Source organism: Anas platyrhynchos, chromosome 7 (assembly GCF_047663525.1).
Source record: "Anas platyrhynchos isolate ZD024472 breed Pekin duck chromosome 7, IASCAAS_PekinDuck_T2T, whole genome shotgun sequence".
In the NCBI taxonomy this organism is placed as follows: Eukaryota; Metazoa; Chordata; class Aves; order Anseriformes; family Anatidae; genus Anas; species Anas platyrhynchos.
The window spans coordinates 39,960,859-39,985,115 of NC_092593.1; the positions used below are offsets into that span (position 1 = coordinate 39,960,859).

Genomic DNA, 24,257 nt, shown 5'->3' on the forward strand with positions numbered 1-24,257 from the left:
GCTGGTAAATCTCTAGCTTCAGGGTGTAGATCTACAAATGTGAAGAAAAGAGAGAAAAGAAGAAAAAAGAGAGAACAGCAGCAGAGTGAGGCCAATGAGGTAAAGGGATTGTATTTTCAACAGTAAGGCTGTTGTCTCATCAAGAGTTTTTGCTGTCCCTGAAAAGTCATTGGTTTTGGTTTTCCCTGTGAAAGAAGAACCACTTAATCACAGATTACATCTTTACATTGTCCTGTCTTCTGTTTCTGAGAAGTACTTACACGCTTTAGGGAACTGAAGCTGGAAATACACCCTTTTGTTTCAGTCATTTCACAGCTTAGCTTTCTAAATGTCTCTTTGTTTATCAAGTCTTTAGGGTGGAGTAAGCTCTGTGCACTTACAAATTGCTAAAGCAGTGTTCCATGTCATGAATGGGACCGACTTGGTCTTCTCTGTTGTTTTCATATACAAATCGGACAGAATCCGTTCGCGTTTTGCTCCTTGAGCTCTGTCGGCATTGTGTCTACAGATGTGTCTGTGTGTGGACATGTGCCTGGGCACTCCCGGCGGCTGCTGGGCCAGCAGCTGCGAGCAGTTGTGAGTGTGGCTCGCCTACTTGGAGACCACTTGTGTTTGAGGGAAAACAGCCTTTACCGCTGAGCTCCACCGGAGCCGTAAGGAGACGCTCTCCTCCATGACGAGCGCAGCGATGGAAGCCGCATTTCGCACCCCTGCTTTGACCACAAGCAGACGGCCCCCTCCACCCTCCCCAGGACTCGAGGGCGAGCTGTGCACGTCCCTGGGGGCCGGGGGCTGCCCCCCGGTGTCCCCTCACACCCACCCCTCAGCCCCCGCTCCGCCCGCGCCCTCCTGCCGCGGGGGGCCGCTGTGTGCGGTGGGGCAGCGCCGCCGAAGGTTGCGGCCATTGCCTAGCGAGGCGCTGTCACCAGCAGCGCGGGCGGCCCAGGCGCGGCCCGCCGGCCCCTCAGCCCGCCCGGAGGCTGCCTCCCGCCGCCCGGAGCAGGTTTGGAGCGGGGAGCGACGGGGCCGGGGCTGGGGCTGGGGGGAGCCGCCCCACAGCACCACTGAGCCGGCATTTTGCTTGGTGTTTGTTTGAGGAAGTAGGAAATGGGATCTCTCCCCTCCTCCGCCCCTCCCCTCCCGCGACTGGTTTGGGTGTCATTTTGGGAGGGGGGGGCGGGGGGGGGGAGTCAGTAAGTTTTCAGTATCTGCTCGTGATTGCCGTGCCCTTTCTGAAATGAGCAGGATTTCAGGCTCTTGCTTCTCTTGCTTGGCTTCGCTCTGCTCGGTTCTGTACAACAAGGCTTTTTGTCAGCTTCCCAAGCTTCTCAGCTCGGAATGGACAAGCCCTCAATGCAAATGGGTGTGAGTGAAATGCCAAAACTCTTATCTTTGCAACCACAGAAGACTTGTGTTTCAGTCTGGTTGCATTTTCATGCAGGCTGAATTTGATGTGCTTAGCTGGTGAGTTCTGCCAGTTGGGTAACAGCAAAAAGGCTGCGTGGGAGTTGAGCAAGAAGGAAGTTCAGCAAACTTTCCTTTGCATGGCAAAGCCTCCTTGACTGAGAATCAGCAAGAGAAGAGCAGAAGATGTGTTTGGGATCCGGCAGCATTTGATACCCATCGAGGCTTTGGAGTGTTTCTGGTAGACATTTGTAAAGAAATGCGATTCGATGCTTCTTCTTGTGCTTCAGAATTAATAGATGGGGGGCAGTATAAGGAGCCATGGTTGCTGAAATATATAACTAATAAAAAATAGTTCCATATGGGCATAAACAGACGGATTAAAATCAGAGGAATGCTTGGTGTGTAGTAATCACAACTATTTAAAATCATACCCACCATGTAAGCAACATGACAGCTTTCTGTGCTTCTGAAATTCTAAATACTTGGCTCTTGTAAGCAGAAGATGGCTTTCAAGCACGTGTGTGTCTATAGGTATAAATTCAGGATAAAAAGGTTTTGTTTGAATAATTTCTGTTGCCTATGCATTGGTACTGTAGCAGTGAGAAAATAAGGTTCATTGTAAGTTTATGCTTTATCAACAGTTCATTAACAAGATCTTACAATATTGTTGCTTCATCCGGCAGTATAACGTCCAAACAGAAAGTCTGACCACTTTCAGACCAAAGGTTAAGTCTGCTAGCTTAGAAGGTAATAGAAGCAAAATTAGTTTCTGCACTGGTTTAACAGTTGTTAACGTATCTGCTTTTTTATCACAGTTCCTTTCCAGGGTGTAATGATGCTTATGTATTCTTTGGGAAACTCTTCAACATTCTGCTTCAGCAGGGAGTTAATTCTTTCTTCTTTAACTCGGAAAACATTTTTTCTTAGGTGCAGAAAATTGCAAATGAGGTGAACAGAGGAATTGTAACAGATCTTCCTGAATACTGAGTGGGGAGCACAGAGATGGAGGCCGGCATGGAGGAGATCCTGGTTAAAGTTGCAGTAAGGGTCAGACCTCTGCTTTCCAAGGAAGTGCTTCATAACCACCAAGTATGCGTGAGATTAGTCCCAAATACACAACAAATAATCATTGGGAAAGACCATGTCTTCACTTTTGATGTTGTATTTGGCAAAAACTCAACCCAAGAAGAAGTTTATCCAGTTTGCATTAAACTTCTTCTAGTGTCTTTGGCTGAGGGATATAATGCTACAGTATTTGCATACGGACAGACAGGTTCCGGGAAGACTTACACCATTGGAGGTGGTCACATTGGTACGTTGTAAAAAGTCTTTTTTTGTGTGTGTGTGAACAATGTAGTTCTGCAAATTATGTATTTAATACATAACAGATGATGCTTGAGAATTTTTAAGAGATAATGAAAAAATGTATAGCAAAAAAAGACATATATATTCCAAAGTTTATGTGACGGTTGTGTTCTAAACACAAATTCTGTGTCCGTTAGGCTATACCAAAAGTATGAGAGAAAAAAAAATAAAAAAGTGCTCTTTCCCATTCTCTATTCTAACAGGCAACTTACCCTACTTTCTGAAACACAGTGCTTTAGAAATTTTTGCTCCATTTATCCTACTTAGAAAGTATCTGCTTTAGGTAATTGTATGAAGCAAACTCACTCTTGGACTTTTTTCAGAGACTGACAAAGAGATTTCATAGATAAATTTCATGGAATAGAATCCTAGAATGGTTTGGGTTGGAAGGGACCTTAAAGATCACCCAGTTGCAACCCCCTGCCACGGGCAAAGATGTCACCCACTAGACCAGGTTGCCCAGGGCCCCATCCAGCCTGGCCTTGAACACCCCCAGGGACGGGGCATCCACAGCTTCTTTGGGCAACCTGTGCCAGTGCCTTGCCACCCTCTGAGTAAAGAATTTCTTCTGACGATCTAATCCAAATCAACCCTCTTTTAGTTGGAAAGCCATTCCTCCTTGTCCTATCATTACACCACCTGCCAAAGAGTCCCTCCAGAGTCCCTCCCCAGCTTTCCTGTAGGCCCCCTTTAGGCACTGGCAGGCTGCTGTAAGGTCTCCCCAGAGCCTTCTCTTCTCCAGGCTGCACAACTCCAGCTCCCTCAGCCTGTCTTCGTAAGAGAGGTGCTCCATCTCTCTAAGCATCCCTGTGGCCCTCCTGGACTCTCTCGAATACTTCCACGTCCTTGTGCTGGGGGACCCAGAGCTCCAGGTGGGGTCTCACGAGAGCAGAGCAGAGGGGGACAATCACTTCCCTCCCCCTGCTGGCCATGCTGCTTTTGATGCAGCCCAGGATATGGTTGGCTTTCTGGGCTGGAAGCACACATTGCTGGCTCAGGTGGAGATTCTCATCAACCAACACCGCCAGGTCCTTCTCCTCAAGGCTGCTCTCAATCTGTTTTCTGTCCAGACTGTAGTTGTGCTTGTAACTGTTCCAGCACAAGTGCAGAACCTTGCATATTGGCCTTGTTGAACTTTATGTGGAATTCAAATTTTGCTTTTTTAAAGGCAGATATCTGAAACTCTACTATTCGACTTACTTGGTATTTCCAAGTCAGTGTTCCTCAAACACCTGAGACTGGAAACTACTTTTTTTCTGTATTAGTTTGCAGAAGAATTCTTCAGCTTCTGCATGTATACGATTTTGCTTTCTGACTCTCTCTGGAATCCTGTATCACCAGCTCTGGTTATCTTCCCTTCCATATGGAGAAGTCACAATTTGTTTGTCTGTTCTGCTGAAGAAGAGAGAAGAAGTGGAGTAGCAGGAATTAGAAGACTATCTGGATTTTTCTTGGTCCTTGATTCTGAATTTGAAACCCTGAAAATGATGTATTCATTCTTTCTGCATAAAGGATTTGCAGTTTTATCATTAATTCATGAGCAAGTTCAAAATATTTTTTTCTTCTAGCGTGATTTTTTACTAATTTAATTTTCTTTTAGTCTCGTACCCGCAGAAAGTAGTAAAGTTCTGTATCATTTCCATGCATTTCTGATCAACAGAAAAGCAAATCTTTACATGAAAACTTGGGAAAACTGAGCTCTTCCTATTCCTTATTATATTGAGTGATAAACCTCGCAGACTTCTCTTTAGTTTTAGTCTTTGTAATTTGTGTGACAGAATGACTGCAAGTATCTGTGACATCTGTGTTTCTATTTTAGCATCAGTTTCAGAGGATGAAAAAGGCATAATCCCACGGGCTACTCAGGAGTTATTTCAGCATATTTCTGAAAACCATAACATCGATTTTCGTGTGAAGGTATCTTATATAGAGGTTTACAAGGAAGAACTTCGAGATTTATTGGAGTTGGAGACCTCTGTGAAAGATTTACATATCCGAGAAGATGAAAAGGGAAATACAGGTAGGATTTCAGCTCTAGAACTTCGTGCATTTGATTTCTGTTGTGTGCACACATTACTGTTTCCACCTCTTGAAAAGAGAGCTTATTGATGACTAATACTAGACGAAGTCACGTTTTCAAAATATCAATTCAGTTTAGCTGATCTGAAGCAGCCTTCATTTGAGATTCCTATGAACAATATCAATGTTCCTCCAGAAGCAGCATCAGGTGGTAAGGTAGTACTGTTACTGTTTCTGCAAATTCAGCATAGAAACACAATTGTGCATGATTATTCAGTTGAATGAATGCTTTAAGATTAAGCCTTTGCTTCTCACTTCAGAGTTACATTTGTTAAGCTACTTATGCTGTAAATATCTGCTTCCATTCCACTAAGAACTATGTTCTTAACATAGGCTGGGAGTCACTTTTACTACAAACTTTCAAAATTTCTTTTTTTTTTTTTAACTGACAAAGTAAGCTTTGAGCTAGGTTTGCTCATACTTTTTTTCTAGATAGCGCTAGGTTGCAAATTGCATAAGACGATGTGTAAACACCTAAGTCTGTGTATTCTGTTTACGATATTGTTTCAAATGCTGTGACAAAATACACCCATATATTCTATTTCTGCAGGTTTCAGATGTGCTGTACTTCGTGCTTTCCACATACTGTTTTATTTTATTTAGCTATGTGCTACGACCTTATAATAATGCAGGCTTGTATGCTTGTGTGATTTGTGTTTATAGATTGACTCTTCATAATTGCAGTAAACTTTTACTGAAAAGTTTAAAATTAATTTAATTATTCTGATTTTCTTTTGGTGTTTGAAGTGATTGTTGGTGCTAAGGAATTCCAAGTAGAATGTGCAGATGAAGTGATGAGCCTGTTGGAAAGTGGCAATGCAGCTCGTCACGCAGGCACAACACAAATGAACGAACACTCTAGTCGATCACATGCCATTTTTACTATCAGTATTTGTCAGAAACAATCTGCAGAGTCTCAGAAAAAATAGTGATCCACAGGATTCATCTTGGAAATCAGTCCAGATGATTGCTTCAAAGTTCCATTTTGTGGATTTGGCAGGATCAGAGAGGGTGACAAAGACTGGAAATACCGGTGAACGATTCAAAGAATCAATTCAAATCAATAGTGGTTTGTTGGCCTTGGGAAATGTCATCAGTGCTCTTGGAGACCCAAAAAGGAAAAGTGTATATATTCCATACAGGGATGCTAAAATCACTCGCATTCTGAAAGACTCCCTAGGAGGGAACGCCAAGACGGTCATGATAACATGTATAAGTCCATCCTCATCAGACTTTGATGAATCTTTAAATTCGCTCAAATATGCAAACAGAGCCAAAAACATTAGAAATAAACCAGTTGTCAACTACAACCCTGATCAAGACCGGATTGATGAAATGGAACTTGAAATCAGATTGCTCCGAGAAGCTTTGCAGAACCAACAAGTTGGTAATCAGTGTTGACATGACTTCAATCAAGAAAGAACCCGAATCAGTTTGCTAGAAGAACAGCTCACCCGGCTTCAAGTTCAGTGCTTCAGCTACAGAAACTGTTTGGATGAAGCCTTCCCATTCCTGGTTGATTTGAATGATGATATTAGCTTAAAAAGCAGGAAGCTCTCACCGTGCAGCAAATTGACACTGGAACTGGCACCATGCAAGAGCCCCATCATATCACAATTCTTCAGCTGAGGAGAGAACTAAAGAACTGCCAGGTATTTCATTCTAAGTTGATTGTTTAGGTACCTATGAACAAATCAGGAAAGCTAATGTGTCTGTCTTGTAGGAGGAGGAGATAGAGTTCCAACAAGTTAGAATTTTATAAAATCAACCTATTTTCATTTTTCACACTGAATTCTGGTAAGCCTGTAGATTGTTACCTCGCAATCGCATACACAAATTCTGGCTTTTCTTGGTTCTCATCATCCTAAATTACAGCTCTGTTATTTATTCTTCATTTTTTTTCTCTGGCTTATTGTAAAGCTCTGCTTCCCAGGTTCAAAACAGTGTAAGAGCTGGGTTTAAACTGAAAGATACCCAGGTAAGCATGCCATCCACAGCTCGGAGGAGATGGTTATGGAGATGCTAAAATAAACAGGGCAATAAAGGCTCTTGAGCAGCTCTTAAGAGTTGTATTTACTTGAAAGATATAGGTTGTACAGAAAAGATACAGTTGTACAGAAGTATCTGTCTTTAGAATGGTAAGGCATAGTGTGTCCATACTTTGCATTTGGCTCCTAAAGGTTTTCTGGAAGGCCAACTACATTTGGAAGTAACCTTCAATCACTATTGGATCACTTACCCAGAAAAACATCTGAAAAAAAATAACATTATAATTTCTTTAATCTTTAGGCTCTTCTTGGAGATGAAAAATGAGGAGGACCATCGTTATTTTTTTGTTTGAGAAGTGTATTATGATTGATGCTGAGATTTTACAGCCACATCTCACAACACACCGAAGAAAGTAATTGGATTTAAATACCCACTTTGTAAGGTAGTGTTGGTTATGGGTCCATTATTTCCTCTGGGAGAAAGAAACTTGTCAAAACAAAATCAATAGATGAGAAACAGAAGTAAAGAAACGACTGGTGGAAACCACTTTTGAAGGGAGCAGCTGATTCCCCAGAGGGCCATGCTGCCATAACCACAGGGACCTTGACAGCCTAGAAAGGTGGGCTGACAAGAACCTCATGAAGTTCAGCAAGGGCAAGTTCAGAGTCCTGCACCTGAAGAGGAACAACTGCAGGCACTCGTGCATGCCGGGGGCCACCCCGCTGGAAAGCAGCCCTGCAGAAAAGGAGCTGGGCGTCCTGGTGGCCACCAAGTTGAACATGAGTCAACCATGTGCCCTTCCTCCTAAGAAGGCTAGTGGTTTTGTTGGCTGCACTAGGCAAAGTGTCACTAACAGGTCAACAGATGTGATCCTTCTGCTCAGTGAGGCCATAGGTGGAGTAGTGTGTCCAGTTGCAGTTGCAAACTGTATTTTGTGGTGCGTTATACACAGCATAGGCAGCCAGTCAAAAGACCATATTTAGCATTGATGTGGCCTCACCTTGAGTATTGTGTGCTCAGGGGCTCCCCAGTTGAAAAAGGATGTGAAGATAATTGAAAGTGTGCAGAGGAAGGCAACAAAGCTGGTAGAAGGGCTGGAAGGCAGGTCCTATGAGGAGAGACTGAGAACACTTGTGTTGTCCGGTCTGAAGAATAGGAGGCCAAGAGGCGACCTCATGGCTCTCAGCAACTTGCTGAGGAGGGAAGGTGCTGGTCTGTGCTGCTGGTAACTGAGGGAAGAATGCATGGGAATGGCACAAAGCTGTGGGGGATGTCCAGTTCACGCTGGACATCAGGGAAAATTTCTGTACCATGAGGATGGTCAGACACTGGCACCGGCTTCCTAGCGAGCTGTTTGGTGCCCCATGCCTGTCAGTATTCAGGAGGCGTTTGGGCACTGCCCGCAATAACATGCTGTAACTTTAGGTTAGTCCTGAAGTGGTCAGCCAGTTGGACTTGATGATCTTTGTAGGGATCTTGTTGGGACTTCTCAAGTGCTTGTGGAGATGGGCCTGCTGTTACGGCATCTGCAAGAAGGCCATACAGTGTCCCACTCACAAAGAGTCTGCTACACTCCCTTTACCCATCTTCAGGGACAGAGACACGAAAGGTAAGGTCTACCTAAGCATTCCATTTTTTTTTAACAGTTATCGTTCAATAATTCAGTTTGGCGTGACAAATTATGGTGACCTATTGTCAGCTGCTGTTTAGCTTTGAAGCATTTTAGCATGGAAGACTGAAAAAGTACTTTCGAATGTCTTGCGACACATGCTATGTCCCAATTGTCCAAAATCTATGGGCTTACATTTTGAATCCCAGAATGGCTGGAGTTTGAAGGGACCTTTAAAAATCATCTAGTCCAACTCTGCTATGGACAGAGACACCTTTCACTAGATCAGGTTGCTCAAAGCCCCATACAAATTGACTTAAAACACAGAATTTATCACAGTCATAAAGCTGTAGTCTTTAGTGATCTTTTTGTGCAATGTTTAACAGTTCAGATAGGAAGCATTCCCAAAATGAATGATTATTCTGTACTGATAAACTGAACATTTTGGGTAATAAGTTGGTAACAGTACCTTCTTTTGCACTTGGGACAAGTGTTCTAAGCAGAACCTTCTCTTGCAAAACCTTCTGGTACACAGGTACTCAGAAATATTATTTAAACACCTGCAATTTTGCATACAAGGTCAGGTAGTGAAAGACTTTTAAACTGAAATACTATTGGAATATCAATAAAGAATTACTGAACTATTCCAAGTGTTTTTTGGGTGCTTTTTGGCAGGTGTATACCAGTCCCCCTGCTTTTTCCCTGGCTCGGATGATTGCAGGATTCCGTGCTCGTAGCCAGATGATACTGAGCTACATAGAAGATCAAGATGAAGTCCTTCACTGCCACCTCTCTGATCAGAGTGATGAAGAGAAAGAAAATACAGACAGTCAAAAGTAATTTCAGTTTTTTTTCTCATTACTTAATTAAGTAATTTTTTCTTTAATTTTTGTTACAGATAAATATATAGCAAATATAATATTACTGCCTAATCCTACTGTAATGTGAGGCCATTTGTGATACTACTTAAAATAAATTTGCAGGACCAACTAGGCATATTATGAAACTAGTTTAAAAACCACATTTTTTTGATGCGATAAAGATTGCATGATCTTTGTTTTGGGGACATCATCCAACAAGATCAAGCAAGGGAAGAAGAAGGTGCAAATGCTTATGTAAGCTTTCTCAGTTTGGCACTCTTCTTTTTAATATCATGTACTTCATATAAAGTTAAAAGAAAAAAAAATCCCATTGTGTTTAGAATGTATCATGTTTTCCATTCTTTCTTAGGCATTCAATAAACCAAAGATGGACACGAAAACAGGCTTCTCTGTGCTTTCCCTTTGAGCAAAGTGACATGAAATGTCAAGTTGACAAGTCCAGCTTATGTGACAAATCTGTGCCACAGACTGATACAGCCACAGGTAAAATGGAAGTCATGAGAGTAAATTGTGTTAGATATAATATTAGAATATGCAATAATGTCTTTATCACATGTAATTATTTTTCTCATCAAAATGTCTTTATTTGCTACAAATACTTTTTTCATGATAGCTCAACATAAATTTATTTTTAAATTATTTTCCTTTTCCTTTTCTGAAATTGACATCAGTGACCTTAATGTTTAAGTACTACTTACTAGCGAGAAAGCACTTGACATACAAGTCTAGTACTAGTTCAAGAAAAGGAAACATGCTATTGTTTCATCAGAGATGTACTGAAAATGCTTAAAAAATATATTTTTTTCTCTCTCAGGTTAGCATCTTGAAATGCTAATGCATGCTGTCATTTCCATATTTAGAAGGCAGGGAAAAGACTCTTTGCAATACTCTCTCCTTTTGTCTCTTTCACTTCATTTGTAAGAATTCTATACATACTACATTTCAGATCACTGTCTTTTGGCTAAAGAGTGTATTCCTTTTATTCCTTTTTTATTCCTTTTTTTTTTTTGGTCTCCACATTGCTTTGTTTTCTTTCAAGGTGAAGAAATGGACTGCCTCCAGAAAAGTCATGTTTTTAACATGCAGAAGTTAAAGAATTCAGAGTTGAGACTCACTGAGGCCAAGCAAAAAATGAGAGAACTTGCACTTAACATCAAAATGAAAGAAGAACTTATTAAGGAATTAGTAAGAACAGGTAAGTGACTGAAAAATTGAAATGAAGACATTCAGAAATAAGCAAGAAAAAAGACACAAAACTTCTGAAGACCTGCATATCTTAGTTTTTGGGTAATTTTCTTCTGCGGGAATACTTCTGGTAACTTACAGTTTCCTAACTTCTATGAATTACTTGCTATGAGTGCGTTGAAGGCTTCAAATTTGTATTGTGTCCTACTCAGCTGTGATCTGCAGATTTGTTTGTTAAATATTTTTTTGTGTTTTGTGGCTTATTGTGTTTATCCACCTATAGTGTAATTTTTCACGTATGCTTAGTGCAACTGATCTCTTCATGGACATGTGTTTGTCACCCAGTGTCTGGGATAGGAGAGAAGATACGACACTGTGCTGGGAATGCTTGCATTGCCATCATAGCAGTAGAGAAGCAGGAGTCAGAAGTGGATGAGGGAAAAGGTCAGTGTCCCTGTTAGCCTATATCATTACACACCTGTCCTGATATATATATGCTTGCCAGAAACTTATCATTATGATGACCCTAAAGATCTGTGCTTACCTGTTTCAGTCACACTCTTCTAGTGTGTACATATTCTCCTGAGGCAGTCTTTTGGCATTGAGAAACATTGTGCGCCCCCAGTAACAGTACTTACGGAATCCCAAACAGAGCAAATCAGATTGCCCGAACAGGGCAAATCAGTAGAAACACAATCGAGAGTTTTTTGCTGATTACCAAGTTGAAAGCTGAGAAATATGTAGCATATTCCTCTGGGGAAAAACAAACAAACAAACAAACAGACAAAAACAAAACAACAACAACAACAACAACAACAACATAATAATAATAATAATAATACAGGCAAGCTATTTTGTCAAGGACTGCAGTAGGCAGAAAATTTTCACTTGATGTGGCACTCAGGTGTTACTTTCTTTGGTGACATCAGATGATTTATGAAGAGTTCAGATTTAAGATTCCTTTGTTCATCTATATTTCAGTGTTATAAGGGAGCTGTTTGTTTAGGTTTGGAAAATGTCTCAGAAATTTTTGGTTTAATCAGGATGAAGTAAGTAACGATTCAATTACAGGTTTAAGTAATACATTGCAAATTATTATCTTGCTGTTTTAAAACTATTTGGATATGATGTCTTTAAGGTAAGGATGCAGAGTGTGTAAGCAGGCAATATTCTTTGAAGATAACTAAACTGGAGCAAGAATCCGAGCAGGCCAAAATTGAACTGGCCGAAACTCAAAAACAGCTTCAGGAGCTGGAGAATAAGGAGCTGAGAGAGCTTCCTGAGAAAGCCAAGCTACAAAAAGAGTTCCGAAAGAAGATGGATGCAGCTAAGCTGAAAGTGCAGATATTTCCAATATGACCATTAGGATTTTCAAATTCCTGTCTCAGCATCACCTTTGAAATCCGTACACTCTGCTTGTGAAACTCTCACCAGCTTCACACAATTGAAGCTAGTTGGATTGAAGTAGCCAATGAGAACCTTCACACAGTTATACCCACTACTATTTAACAACTAAGTAGTTAGATAGTTCTGTCTTTGATGATTTTACGAAGGCTCAGAGATCTTAGAAATAATGTGTGATTGTTGTGGTAAAATGTAGCAAGTCTTGCTCACTGTCCTAACTCAGTGAAATAGAGAATTAACCTGAGTCAGGTTTTAGTTTTAAGTTTTCCTGTTGTTAAGCTGAAATTTTCCGTGAACATTCAGGCCTTACAGAAGAAGAAGCAAGACACTAAGAATCTGGCTTCTCTATCTAACCAAAGTGAAAAACGAGCAATAGAACTTGAGCAGAACGTGGCTCAGATGAAGCATCAGCAGACCCTGCTAGAGAAAAGACTGCGTGAGGAGAGTGAAAAAAAGAAGCAACTAGAAGCAGAGCTTCAGCGGGACCAGCTACAAATTAAAGTAGGATTCTTTCTGTTTCCTTATGACAAAGAATAAGATCAACCAGTTTGACCTTTGTTTTCCCAAAGGCAATGTACTATACTACCAGATTTTGTCCTTTTAAGTAATTGCTTACTTGACACTGAAGAAATCGTGTATAAGTATTTTCACAGAAATCTTCATTCTTCCTTTCTCTTCAGCTATGTTTTTAAATGTTATTATGTGATGTCTAGCCCTGAGTTGCAATTTTGCATGTAAATTAGTTCAATATTTCTGATTTCGTGATTGTGTAGATTCTGTCATTAAATGTGTTTGAAAAACACACTGATAGAGGCAGAAAGAAAGTTTTGTTTGTTTGTTTTTGTTTATAGGAACTTCAGCTTAAGATGGAACAGCAACAGAAGATTCTTAAACTTAAAGACAGCGAGATTGCTGCATTTAAAAAGAAGAAAAATAAGTCAGTGGGAACTTTACAGAAATCAGAGGTAGCTAATCTATTCCAAATCTGTGTGGACACTGAAAAGAAAGGTGTCTTTATTCACCCCGTGCCATCTTTGTAAAGCATTTGGAAGAAGAGTATTCCATCCTCCCTCCCCTGTTTTTTTTTTTAAATTGTTATTTTTTTGTTGTAGCAAAAACTGAGACAAGTCAAGAAGCTCTTTTACTGGTTTTGAATGAACAAAAGGAGAGGGCTGTAATGTCTTTGTTTTTTCTATGACTTGTCAAAGGTAGTAATTCAGATAGCTGGAAATTCAACAAGTTTGGTTGTCTGGTAGGTTTGAAGGTGATTCTGATGAGCTCTGTTATAAATGTTGCACGGTTTGTTTGTTTATTTCTTTTCCCATCTGACAAATATGACAGATGGCTATGGTTTTGGTTGTTCATGACAGTTTTAGAATAGTAGGTTTCCTGTGCAACAGTGCTACCTGCATGATTTCAGAACTAGACATTGGAACATGAGAGTTTCATGAGTTAACCAAAGTCTTTAGAGGTGAAAATAAATTTAAAAAATGAAATAAAAGCAACTTTTTAGCCATACCAGCAATATGCCCACTGATAAACCATTGCTTCAGAAGAGACTTATAATAGACTCTGCTAGCAGGATCAGAACTCCCATTTTTTCTTTCTTTCAGCATCACAGTTTCTCATCACTATGTGTTTTTCCACCAATCTTGGTCTTGGGCAAGAATCATGCAATGAGGATGGGCTAGCTGATTTCTTGTGGTACCTTTCAAACTTAGTTGTTGTCATTCTATATATGACATCTATTTCTATAACTGTTTTTAGGAAAATAATACATTTCCTTAAAAGCATCTGATAAAATTGTTTGCATAAGATGTAGTAATATAACATTGCTGAGCCTCTCCTTAAGTCAGTCCTATTTCTGTATTATCCTGAATCAGGATTCTGTTGAACACTTAATGTTAAGAATTGAAATGTTGATTTCTCACGTTTTATCAGTTACTCTAAAAGAGGAAAAACATAGTCATAAAATTCTGACCCAAATAGTCCTCGTTAATGCTCTCTGGATCTCTGTTTAAACTGTAGAAATTAGAAGAGCAGAAGAAATGGCTGGATGAAGAAATGGAAAGAATTCTTCAACAGCACCAACAGTTAGCGGAACTAGAAGAAGATTTAAAGAAAAGAGAAGCCATTGTAGCTAAAAAAGAAGCATTATTGCAAGAGAAATGCCACCTAGAAATCAAGAAACTGAGATCTAGCCAGGTGATTTAAGAAAAAAAAAAAAAAAAAGAAAGAAAGAAAGAAACTTAACACAATTGTAGAGCTGCCTGAAAAGACTATGGGAGGAGGGCAGCCGGATAACAGAAGAGGTTTAAGCCATGCAACTTGTATCTGTAGCGCTGCCATTACATTATTGTGTGGCTTGATCAAATCAACATTTTAAACATGAATAATAGAATGTAGTAACCTTTATTTACATGATATCCCCGAAATTCTAACAACAAAACAAAATCTGACTTCCAAAGTTCTGTTATTGCAGCACATTAAATAACGATATCTAAAAAATTGCTCAATGCCTGCAAAGTAGAGAACATGGCAGAGAAACATTCTGTATTATTTACTTTGGCTACTGAGAAACAGAAATTGAAATGTCATTGTCACCGTAATGACTAACTCATGTAAGATATGTAGAAAACTGCACATTGCTTTTCTTTGTTTTCTTTCATCTTTTGATTAAATAGTAAATTTTATGGTAGCTATCTACTTAGCCTAAATGGCGTCCCTTTACAAGAAGTAGACAGGTCTTCCACTTTAGGATGCGACAGTCTCATGTACATGTTTATGGGGATGGAGTTTTATACTTATGGTTTCTTTCATTCTTCCTCTTATTTCTTTCTCTTTCTCTCTCTCTTTTTTTTTTTTTTTTTTTTTTTTTTTTTTTTTTTTTTTAAAAAGGCTTTAAACAAAGATAGTATGAAATTGTCTACTTGCTTAAGTATGCTGGACCAGGAATTGTGTGATAAAGGTATGCAGCTTCAGGACAGCACTACTGAAGATAAGACAGACATTCTGGAAAAAATTCAGGTTCTTCAGAAGGAAAGGGATCAGCTACTCAGAAGAAGAAATAGTGTGGATGAGAAACTGAAAGAGGGTAACTGAAAAGTGTTGTCAGCTGAAGTAAGTAACTATCTCTGAGATACATCAAAGTTTTAGGCAATGTTGTATAATAAAGTATTCCAATCATGACCTAAAATGTCCCCCAGTATTAGATAGTAGAGAATCAAGGAACTGAGGTTGGGTGTTTTTGTTAACAGCCGACATGAAAATACTGCTATAATGGCACTACTTACATAACAGTGAACAACATATACTTTCAGAGGGACTTACTTACTTTAGCTAGAGTCTGGACAAATGTCGCTGGCCTAACAATTCTATAATTAGAAATAACGAAACAGGATGTACATCAATTTATCTTAGGCAGCTATTTTCCTATCAGGACATAGAACAAGGTGAAGTACTCTAATAGTGATGTCCCTTGATTATTTTTTTCATAGGCTTTTGTGAAAGACCAAACCTCACCTGAAGGCCTCCATATAGTTACAATGAAAATAAGCCATATTGTGGATGTTACACACTTGAATAGATCAGTATAATTAAGTTGAAGATTGAATAAATTGATGTAAAATACACAGATTTGTTTTAGGTCTTGAGAAGCAGCAGTTGGGGCCTATTACTGAGCTGATAGCATGCCAGAAAGAATCCTATTTGCTTCACTCCACAGAATCTTCTGCAATACTTCAGGGCGTGAATTTCTGCCACCTTCCTGCACAGATAATGGTCACCAAACTGCTTACAGATCTGATTGGTTCATTAATCGCTAATTAGAAAACTAGTTCAACTGAAAAAGTAATAGAAGTCATCAAATTGTGGGGAGGGGAAAATGAAGGAAGAATAGAATGTAGGCTTTTGTGGTGATGAACCATTTGTTTGAACTCTGGTCTGTGGAAGGGATATCAAGACATTTCCTGCTTGCTCCAAACAGGTTCTAGATTTGTATTCTTCCTCTTATTTTTCCCATTCCATTCTCTGTACTACTACTAGTTAGTCTTGCTCTTCAATTGAGATTCACCTTTGAGAATGAAGTTAATGTCTTATGCACACAAAGATTTGTTTTGTACTTTTTTTACAATCTCACTCCTGTGTTTCTGTGTAGGAAGAACATGTCCTTTTGCAGCTGGAAGAAGGAATTGAAGCCCTGGAGGCTGCTATTGATTACAAGAATGAAAGTATTCAGAATCGCCAGTACTTGCTTAGATCCTCTTCACAGATCCTTTCACAGAGTGAGGGTAATGGAATAGGAAAACTAGTTTCCTTGTCTGCTGATGAGCTAAGAGCTATCCTCTTCAACTACTTTAACAAGGTTTGCTTTGGCTAATGATCAATATTTTATCCTATTACCTGTTATTGCGCTAAATAGTTAAAGGAAATAGTGTCAAGAAGTAAAGTCAATTTAATCCACTTTCCTTGAAAGCCTGCTTAGGTTACTCACATCTGTTGTTAATTTGGATATTTTGCATCTTGACATCAACATAAAAAGGATGCTTTTCTATTACTTGTTTGTATCTTGTTTTGGTGTCATTAGCTTAAAAGGTGTTGCAAATCTGGAAATTTCCTTGCTCCTTTCCACTGCTTTATGCTGCTAACTTCTCAAGTAGCAACATATTTAAATAGTGGTGTCGTATTGAAATTCTTCCCACCTGCAGTCTTTATTAACCTCAGGATAGTATTTCTTTTTTCCAAATCCATTATAAAATCTTTCTGCAAATAAGCTCTTACCACCATATACTGAAGAATCGTAATGACACCTGGAAACATAAAAAAGAAATGCATTAGGACTTGGTGTCTCTCTTTGCCCATGGGTGAACCTTGGGTGATTTTGTGAACAAGTTGTCTGTGGTACACAAATTGGCAGTTTTCCAGAAACAGGAAAAAAACTCTTGTATCAGTATAAGTTCTGCACAGGGTATTAAAAAATCCGCTAGTCCATGTGATCAAAATCTACAGAGCTCAATTCTGAAGTGTGAACTCATGTCAGCAGGCAAATCTGTTTCCAGTATAAGCTTACAGTTTATAGAGACAATTGCTTTTGTATCCATTCATCTATTAAGCAGAACTGTAAAAGCATTTGTTGAAATGGTTTGATAGAAGTGTATTAGATTGTCTTAGATTGTTGGCCTGCGAGAGTCTGAACGTAAATTACAACTGCAGACTGAAGAACAGGAAATGAAGGTCATAGACCAGGAAAATATAATACGTGAATTGGAATCTGCACTTGAGCACATCAAGTTGCAGTGTGACAGGCAGCTGACGCTACAACACAGAGAACATGAGAAAAAACTACAGTTGATACTGTATCATTTCAAGGGTGCTTGTTTGTTTTCCAAGGGGAGTTGTACAGCAGATATTATCTTTAGTCACTGTTGAGAAATACTGTGTTTCATATGAAAGAAAAAAGAAGATATGAGGTAGAAAGATAACATTTTGGCTGTTACTAATTCTGATGTCGTGTAGGATGCTGATGAACAGACACAAGGTGCTTGTATAAAAGAAAAAAGCTGACCATTTTTAAAAAACGGTCAGAATTGTCATATTTTTATATTCAATTTGTTGACATTGGAAAGGTGAAAGATAGCAATCCCATTGATCTTTATCCTCTAAATGCTCCTATTAAAATGGAGAATTGGGGTTGGCATGGGCTTTTTGATCCTCTGTCATACTAGTTTAAATGTACACCCTGAAAGCAGAGTGTCAGCAAAATACAGGACATTCTCTAGCTGGGTATCTTGATTTTGGCACAGAGAAGTGAAGTGAAGATTTGATTCTCATACTAGTTTTACTTGCCCTAGAACAAGATGGTGAAGGTATTGCAGAAACCTTGAAAGAGTATGAAGTAAAAGTCCAGCAACTGGAAAAAGACTTCTTTTATTCTAGAGAAAATCAGCAGAGAGCTGAAGAAGAAATTGAAGGGCTTTTTTGGAGAGTCACCCCATCAACTAATGGCACCTACTAAATGTAAGTATATGATCTTAAAATGTTTTTGTGTTTGTCAGTAGATCATTTGAGGGGTAGCAAACAGACAAAAGTATATCAGATAGACATAAAAATCATATTTTTACTGAACTAACTCTTATCCAGGAAGGTACTACATCTCCCCACACTTGCAAAGGAGAGGCAACATCAGTTTGTAATAGAGGCAGTGGTATAACACTGTTCTAAATTCATGTTTGGTTTTCTGTGGATTCGAGCATAATTTCAGAAGCTACAGTCTCACACTGTTGTGGTTGAGAAAACGGTGTTTTATTATCTGAAAGACTCTGAATGGCATTATAATTAACAAATGTGTAATATGCTATGCTTTTAGATGCCAGTATTTTAAACAATCAACTTGATTTTGCTGCCAGCACTTGATTTCATAGAGGTTATTTCTTGGAAGATTGTCAATGAGGAGGTCCATACTTCCAGTTAACTAAAATAATTCTTTATTAAGGTTAAAAGACCTAGATATTTGTAGTAAGAAGATAAGCTTCCTAATGTGATCTATGCTTTGACCAAAAAAAAAAAAAAAAAAAAAAAAAGGAGCAACAAACAACTATGAAAAGTTTTTGATTGTTCCATGTCCTACTAACCACAACTCAAAATGAAGTAGTTCTAGTGTAGAAGCAAAAATGGTTTAATTATTGTCATTATCTTGGTTGTCTTACACCTCACACTGCCACCACCACCACTTCACATGCACAGTGCAGCCTTCTTGGCCCCGTGTTTCGTCTTAAGGCTCAGCGTGACTCATTCTTCCTCTTAACTGATGGTTCTGTTTCGTCACACTTGAGGTAGTGCCATGTCTTTGTAACACGTAGATGCTGGTCACATATGCATCTGTTGCTACCAGAGTGAATTGAGGTTTAGCTCTCCAGGCAGGATAATAAGCCTAGAGGTTCATTACTCGAAAGTATGCTGTGGCGGTGTGAACATGAATATTGCACGGGTTAGACTGTAAATGAGCATGGGGAAGATTATTCTGTGTCTAATACACAAAGAAGCATGTAGTCCAGGACATGTTTTGCTGTGAGGAAACATCCATCCCAGCCAAACTGTAGCGAAATGTAGAAGGGTGAATATCCCTGTGAATTTCTAACTTTTTCAAATCCGTATGTTTGTAACGTTTGTAAGAAGCGCTCAGTATTTTTGTATAATTACCTTTAGTTATCTTTCCTCTGAATATGTTTTGGGGCATAATACAATGTAATAAAAAAGTGATGAGCTTTAAAAATAACAAAAATCCCTGTGTACATTAAAGTCACATTCAAAGACTATGTTTTGTGTGTTCTGCTAATGAAATTGCAGACTACTTTTGAAAATACAAAGAATTTCATATTTTACTGTCATGGTTCAGTTGTTTTAAGATTGCCTAAATTGCAAGTTAGAATGGTGAAGCTTGTATTACAAGCAAAGAGCCAGCGGAAAGTAAAAGACACAGTCTTTTACTTCCTCGTCTTTCGGGTCCTTAACATACAATGGTGCTAGCTCAGACCTAGGAATCACCAGTCTTTATCTTGTTCCCTGTCTCAAGTCCCCCCTTTTCTTGAGCCTAAGCAAATTCTTTGGCTTATTACAATCCTTCTTGATTAAAAGTTTTCATTAAATTCTTACCAGTTTTGACTTGGTGCTTGTTTCAGTTACACTTCCAGGTATCATAATCTAGTCCTTCATATAGCACCAAAATGCACATTGTACCACTACACAAGTCAAGACTACTACTATTAAAAAGAAGATCAGTATTCCTCTAAACAATTGCTTAAGCCAAGAAAAGTTGGGTAACCAAAAGGTTATTTTGTTGCATAATTCTCGAAAACCCCAGGAGGTGTCATCAAGAATTACCTTATGTAATCACCTTAGACTAATCACCTTATTACCTTAGTCTTTCCCCAAATGTTTTCGTGCTCAGTCTCAATTCCTCCTGCCTCATTTACACACATACAGCAACTAATATTGATTAAAGTGCATCCTTCCCCTTGGGAGGCAAATAAAAGGTCTAGTGCCTAAAACATTCTTCTTGATTTGTTCTAGTTGCTTGCACAGAACTGTAAGATGTTGTTGCAAATATTGGTTTCCTAAATGTGTTAGATCTTCTCCTTTGTCCGGCATTTGGTAAGGCCTGCCATACAATATCTCCAAAGGGGCTTAGTTTGACCAAGTTTGCTCCTGGGGGATGGATGGAGCCCGTGGTAGGGAGCCGTGTGGGAGCAGTGCTTGAGGAGCTGCTGCCTTTGGCAGCCCCTGCAGGCTCACTTTGGGAATCCCGTGTGAGGGATGAAGTTCTGTGTTTGTTTTTTTTTTTTTTTGTTTTGTTTTGTTTTGTTTTGTTTTGTTTTTCTGAAGAAAGCGGGTGTTTAAGAAGGAAATGCAGAGTTGCCTTTGTTTGGCACTCGATGGTCTTGAGGTCTCTTCCAACGTAGACATTCTGTGATTCTGTGAAGTCACAAACGCCAAGGCGTCACACTGGCTGGCTCTGCAGCACAGATGCCAGGAGTGCTGCTTGGCATGGCGGCGGCGGCGCGGTGCCCCAGCCCCAGGCCCGTCCCAGCCCCAGCACACGTCGCCCTCCGCTCCCCCATGGAGCCCCCCGCCGCCTCAGCAGCCCCGCGGTGGACACCCCATGGCGGAGCCGCCCCCGAGGAGAAGGAGCCCGCAGCCCTCTGCCCGCACTGCACCGCACCGCACCGCACCAAGCGCCGCGCAACGGCTGCCACCGCCGCGGGGGCTCCTGGTGTGAGCGGCAAGCGGTGGCAAGGGGGGGCTGCGCTTCCTGAGTCGAGCTGCTGGACACCGGCTTGCCTGGGCAATTGCCCATGTTGCTGAGGAGGCAACAGAGCCAAAGCCCTTGGGGCTGAAGATCCAGCACGGCTGGGGAGGCTTTGGCCTCCGGTGCGGAATGAAGCCAAGCAAGCTCGAGGGAAACTGTGTGCTGGTAAGTTGTCAGTTCTTGCTTTCTTTTTCATTCCTCACGCCTAAGAAAGCCTAACTCTTCCAAGCACTTGTTTGATGGACTTGATTCTGGGTGTGCTCCTTAAGCTTGTTTGGCAGCTGTTGAACCCCGCTACACTTGCAGGAGACCTATGCTCGAGTTGATGCTTGCTGTGATCAAGCGGTGTTCTTTTGCTCTTCTTTGCTTTGGTGATGGCAGGTGAGGTTGCAAAGAGTTTTCAGGAGGATTCTTCTTTTCCTTTGCAGAATCCCAGACTGCGTATTAGAGCTGATCTTCATCTCTGCTCGGAAAAGCTTCACGGGCCAAAAGAGAATGGAGATGAGGAAGGCAATGGAGAATGATGAGGACTATTTGCAGTCGGCACCCGTAAGCTTTGTGAAAGAATCAGGTGCATTTCTGTAGTGGTAGAAAGCGTAGCTGGAAAGACTTCCTAAGGACGTCAGGTCCAATTCATTGTTCTCAGTTAGAGCAATCCCCTAGTTTAGACTCCTGATAAGGTATTTGTCTGTAGGCAGCTGCCAACTTGTCCAGCTAATCCAATTCAGCCTGGAAAACAAGCAAGCAAGCAAGCAAAAAGCACAGAAATCTGCAGTTTATGGAGTGCAACTGTCTCCTTTCCAATCTCATGGGTTTCACCAAGTTTTGGGTGACTCCAGGGCTGGCTTGCCAGGGAGACTTTCTTGAATTGCTGGCAGATCAGCCAGAAGGGCAATACAAGGCCCTGGCTAAACACAATCTGTAGGCTGCTTCTAGATCAACAGTTTCCTTGGTTACTCCACAACCTCCACAATCTCCACTTGCTTCGAAGCTGTGAAGATTGCAAGTCCACTTTGTGTTTTTCAGCCACTCTGTGTCAAACGGTAAGAGTTTTCACTGGCTGTTAAAACAGAAAGGACAAAGAGCCCCTCCTCTGGGTCTTCAGAAGGCTCCTAAGATCCCCCAGACTGGCTAAGTAGCGACGCTCTAGTATAGATGCATCTAGATGCAGTAGAGCTAGATGGTGGGAGAGAGGCTCTAGCATGGACGTGACACGCTTTGACAGCATCTTTTCTCTGACAGCAACTTCTGCCTAGGTTTTTCCCATCAAGCCAGAGCAGTTTCTTGGCCTGCGCAACCTGCAGACTGACCTCTCGTGTGTATCCGTGCTGGACTGAGGGTAATGTTTGGAACACACACCGATGCTGTATTCACTAGAACTTTGAGAAGAGAGAGCAAGAAGCTAACCTGCATACGAGTTTCTTAGGTTTCTGTAGAGAGAGGGAGATATACATGCATACATATTTACTTCTGTCTTTACTTCTTTCAAGATAGCTTTTGTTCTCCAAAATGAATCCTCTGACTGTTACCGATGTATGGGACACACCTTGACACTCTAATGGCATAGAAATACTTTTCAGCTCATCCTTGCTATTGTTTCTGGATTGAAAAAATAATTGTGAATATGGTTACCTGCTTGGAATCTTTTTTTTTTTTTCTTTTTAATATATACCTATTCTATTATGAAATCCTATAAAAAGGAGTGAACTCAAGAGGAAAAAAAAAAAAAAGAAAACAATTTTAATTCCACTTCTAAATTAGATATCTAATCCTGATAGATTCACTCCCTTCCAAACAGAGCTCAACAAATGAAACAGTAAAAAATGCACATAATATTTCTTCTATCCCAAGATTTCAAGGCACAATAGTTCTTTGCCTAACCCTGCAATAGCCCCATAGGCATTGCAATTGCTTACTTGTTCTTCTCCTTTGCTTGTGTTTAGTGTTTGCTTTTCTAATGTTACAACATTGGATTGATTTACCTCCTTAGGTATCAAGAGAAGAAGGCATTTGCTTCAGAGGACAGTACTTTGATGCTTTCCAGGGCTAATGGCCAAAGTTTTCAAAGCACTTTTTTTTTTTTTTCCCCATCAGTGATTTATACATTTGTCAATCTTTCCATCTTCATTTACAACTCTGAATTTAGGTTTTAGGTGAACAAGAACCCTGAAACCAGCTGAAGCCATATCAGACATAGTAAGGACATGTGTCTGTGAGGAAGTAATTCAGAGTGATTCTCTGGTGTCCTTTGGACAGCTTTCCTCTGGTCCTCTGCACTAAGCATCCCCAAGGGATATTTCAAAGCTCTCGGAATGATCTGTCATTCTCTCTTCCACTGGTGTCTCCATTAGAAAAGTGTGACTATTCCTTGCCCATATGGAAAAGAAGTCCTCCTTGAGTTGTTTCTAAGCAAAACCTCTTTCTTGTGTTCTATGGACAGAAACCACTTGGCTAGACAAACTCAATCATTGCAAATGGAAGGAGTGGAACTACTTCAGCACCGTGCTTCGGCTTCTAAGCAGAAGTGTAATGTAGGTGGGGACGTAGCAAGAGGACATGGCCAAGCCAGGGTGGACTTGAAAGTGCCGTGTCCGAGCCACAGCAAGAAGTCCGTGATTGCCCCTTGGAGACTGCTGCTCACCTAGTAGCACAGCAGCTGGAACGCTTCTGGATACTGCTGATGGATTGCCACGAATCAGGCAGTGACATGAGCTACGAGAACGACGGAAGTGACTGGAAGTGATGCTTCTCCCTGTTCTCCATTGCAATTTGTGAAAGAAAGGAGAAGAGAGGAGAAGAAGAAAGGAGAAGACGGGAGGGAAGGGGAGGGAATGAAGAGAACGGGAGGGAGGGGAGGGAAGGGTAAAAACGAGAAGGGGAGGGGAGGGCAGGGGAGGGCAGGGGAGTGCTGGGGAGGGCACTGGAGGGCACGGGAGGGCAGGGGAGGGCACGGGAGGGCACGGGAGGGCAGGGGAGGGCAGGGGAGGGCAGGGGGAAGGCAGGGGAGCATAGTGTAGTGGAGTGTAGGGTAGTGTATGGTAGTGTAGGGTAGTGTAGGGGAGGGGGTTGTAGGTGAGGAGAGTGTAGGGGAGCGTAGGGGAGGAGAGTATAGGGGAGTGTAGGAGAGGAGAGTGGAGTGGAGTGTAGGGAAGGGGAGTGTAGGGGAACTGAGTGAAGGGGAGGGTAGAGGAGCAGAGTGTAGGGGAGTGTAGGGGAGCAGAGTGTAGTGGAGGTGTGTGTAGGGGAGTGTAGTTGAGGAGAGTGTAGTGGAGTGTAGGGAAGGGGAGTGTAGGGGAACTGAGTGAAGGGGAGGGTAGGGGAGCAGTGTGTAGGGGAGTGTAGGGGAGGTGTGTGTAGGGGGGTGTAGGTGAGGAGAGTGTAGTGGAGTGTAGGGAAGGGGAGTGTAGGGGAACTGAGTGAAAGGGAGGGTAGGGGAGCAGTGTGTAGGGGAGTGTAGGTGAGGAGAGTGTAGGGGAGTGTAGGGGGGGGGAGTGTACGGGAATATAGGGGAGGAGAGAGTCGGGGAAGGAAGTGG

The 24,257-nt window shown here is 41.0% G+C and overlaps 1 pseudogene; it reads left to right on the forward strand.

Annotated features, from left to right (window-relative positions):
* Nucleotides 1-752: 752 nt before the first annotated feature.
* Nucleotides 753-23,532, forward strand: LOC113840606 (kinesin-like protein KIF27; annotated as a pseudogene).
* Nucleotides 23,533-24,257: the final 725 nt, after the last annotated feature.